The following is a 3,023-nucleotide window of genomic DNA, read 5'->3' as shown; positions in this document are numbered from 1 at the left end:
CAAGTACTAACCAGGCCCGACCCTGCTTAGCTTCTGAGATCGGACGAGATCGGGCGTTCTCAGTGTAGTATGGCCGTAAGCCGTGAGGTGACCCAACATTTTGCATTTTATAGACACAATCGCCCCTGAAACTAGCGAGCGAGCCAATGAAGCCTTCAAAACTGCTTCGGCACATGGAGACCAAGCATCCTGCATTAAAAGACAAACCTTAACCACTTCGGGTTTCATTGTCTCCGATAACGCCTGGATGGGACCGGCTCGTTTCTGAGAAACAAGCTCGGTGCTCCTAATAATTCAACGTAATGGTGACTTTTATTTTTATGTGGTTTATATTTGTTTTTATGCCAGTCGTATCATTTTATTTAATCGTATTTACCGTATTTGCCGGTGTACAGGTCGACTCGGTGTATAAGTCGACCCCCCAAAATTCAACGGAAATTTACGATTTTATGATATATCCTTTGTATAAGTCGAGCTCAATTGTTGCATTATATTAAACTTCAAAATTCAATATGCGAAATTTATTGACGAAATGTGTTCAAATTCCGGGAGGCCGTGCGCATGCGGCTGTTTATAAGCACCGCGGAGGAGATCGCGGCCGGCGAGCTCGCGCACGCCGCCCGGCACCAACGGGAGGCCGGAAATAGCTCCAAGCCGAGCGGATCGGCACTTTATAAGCACCGCGGAGGAGATCGCGGCGCCTCATTGGACCTCCAGCGGCCGGCGAGCTCGCGCACCCGCCCGGCACATCCGGGAGGCCGTGCGCACGAGCCAAGTGGCCGAAAATAGCCCCCGCCGAGCGGATCGGCTGTTTATAAGCACCGCGGAGGTGGTCGCGGCGCCTCATTCGACTTCCAGCGGCCGGCGAGCTCGCACACCCGCCAGGCACATCCGGGAGGCCGTGCGCACGAGCCAAGTGGCCGAAAATGGCCCCCGCCGAGCGGATCGGCTGTTTATAAGCACCGCGGAGGTGGTCGCGGCGCCTCATTCGACTTCCAGGGGCCGGCGAGATCGCGCACCCGCCCGGCACATCCGGCAGGCCGTGTGCAAGAGCCAAGTGGCCGAAAATAGCCCCCGCCGAGCGGATCGGCTGTTTATAAGCACCGCGGAGGTGGTCGCGGCGCCTCATTCGACTTCCAGCGGCCGGCGAGCTCGCGCACCCGCCCGGCACATCCGGGAGGCCGTGCACACGAGCCAAGTGGCCGAAAATAGCCCCCGCCGAGCGGATCGGCTGTTTATAAGCACCGCGGAGGTGGTCGCGGCGCCTCATTCGACTTCCAGCGGCCGGCGAGCTCGCGCACCCGCCCGGCACATCCGGGAGGCCGTGCGCACGAGCCAAGTGGCCGAAAATAGCCCCCGCCGAGCGGATCGGCTGTTTATAAGCACCGCGGAGGTGGTCGCGGCGCCTCATTCGACTTCCAGCGGCCGGCGAGCTCGCGCACCCGCCCGGCACATCCGTGTTGTAGTTTCAGTGTCGGAGTTCAAACTAGGCTTGCAGTTTCCGAATGCCATTCGTGATGGGTGCTGTAAAAAGTTCTTGGCTTAAACGATTGAAGTGCACATAAGAAAAAAAAAAAAAAAAAAAGAGCTTGAAGTGCACATAAGAAAAAGAAAAAGCTTACAGCACCTGGTATTATCAGGCAGTCTCCCATCCAAGTACTAACCAGGCCCGACCCTGCTTAGCTTCCGAGATCAGACGAGATCAGGCGTTCTCAGGGTAGTATGGCCGTAAGCCGTGAGGTGACCCAACATTTTGCATTTTATAGACACAATCGCCCCTGAAACTAGCGAGCAAGCCAATGAAGCCTTCAAAACTGCTTCGGCACATGGAGACCAAGCATCCTGCATTAAAAGACAAACCTTAACCACTTCGGGTTTCATTGTCTCCGATTACGCCTGGATGGGACCGGCTCGTTTCTGAGAAACAAGCTCGGTGCTCCCAATAATTCAACGTAATGGTGACTTTTATTTTTATGTGGTTTATATTTGTTTTTATGCCAGTCGTATCATTTTATTTAATCCTATTTATATATATTTATTATAAATGTAGTATTTATTTATATAGATTTATTGTTTATTTATATATATAAAGGCAGGTCCGCAAAAATATTTCTGACGCGTAGCCGGTCCGTGGCGCAAGAAAGTTTGGGGACCACTAGTCTAAAAGAATCTGGCCGTAACTGGAATAGGGTTCTACGCGAATGCCCAACGGAAAAGTGAAGTGCACAAAACCTGCATTTGGCTGTATCAAAATAAATGTCATGAAAAAGGTAAAAACACTACATGGAAGCGCAATGTGTTGTGCTGGGTTCTTTTACAAGTAAAGACTGCTGCTTTGAGTTCACAGGGAGCCATGCTCTTTATTCACTGTACATAGTCTGTCCTCTAGCGGTAAAAACGTGAACCGCAATGCTATGGCTGTCGCCACACAATGTAGGTTTTAAACTCGTGTTGTAGTTTCAGTGTCGGAGTTCAAACCAGGCTTGCAGTTTCCGAATGCCATTCGTGATGGGTGCTGTAAAAAGTTCTTGGCTTAAACGATTGAAGTGCACATAAGAAAAAAAAAAAAAAAAAAAGCTTACGGTAACTGGTATTCCCAGGCGGTCTCCCATCCAAATACTAACCAGGCCCGACCCTGCTTAGCCTCCGAGATCGGACGAGATCGGGCGCTCTCAGGGTAGTATGGCCGTAAGCCGTGAGACCGCTCAGAATTTTTCATTTTATAGACACAATCGCCCCTGAAACCATGCCAAGCAGCGGCGGGACTTGATGGCTGTGGTAAAAGTTTCCTTTCACAATTGACGTGGGAAAGAAAAAAAAAAAGGCTTTCAGCACCTGGTATTCCCGGACGGTCTCCCTTCCCTTTTGTTTTTTTTGTTTTTTTTACAACCAGGGCCGAAACAGGCTTTCTTCCAAGACTTTTGGTGTTGTCTGGAAACATGGCTATCATGAAAAGTTATTGACAGCTTTTTATGCGGTAGCACGAATTTGCCGTTGCGACCTGCATTTTGCTGAATCAAAAT

General features: G+C 50.6%; 2 non-coding genes and 1 pseudogene across 2 annotated transcripts; all 3 read right to left on the bottom strand.

Annotated features, from left to right (window-relative positions):
* The window catches only part of LOC125967839 (5S ribosomal RNA), a 118-nt pseudogene extending 37 nt beyond the window's left edge, over positions 1-81 (bottom strand).
* A 1,534-nt stretch (positions 82-1,615) lies between these two features.
* On the bottom strand, positions 1,616-1,734 carry LOC125967866 (5S ribosomal RNA). The gene has a single exon (XR_007480935.1). It is a non-coding gene; the product is annotated as a 5S ribosomal RNA (ribosomal RNA).
* An 841-nt stretch (positions 1,735-2,575) lies between these two features.
* On the bottom strand, positions 2,576-2,694 carry LOC125967877 (5S ribosomal RNA). Its single transcript, XR_007480945.1, has one exon. It is a non-coding gene; the product is annotated as a 5S ribosomal RNA (ribosomal RNA).
* Positions 2,695-3,023: the final 329 nt, after the last annotated feature.

The sequence above is a fragment of the Syngnathus scovelli genome, chromosome 4 (assembly GCF_024217435.2).
Source record: "Syngnathus scovelli strain Florida chromosome 4, RoL_Ssco_1.2, whole genome shotgun sequence".
NCBI lineage: Eukaryota > Metazoa > Chordata > Actinopteri > Syngnathiformes > Syngnathidae > Syngnathus > Syngnathus scovelli.
The sequence above is the reverse complement of the archived record's forward strand: the minus strand, read 5'-3'. Positions and strand labels throughout refer to the sequence as shown.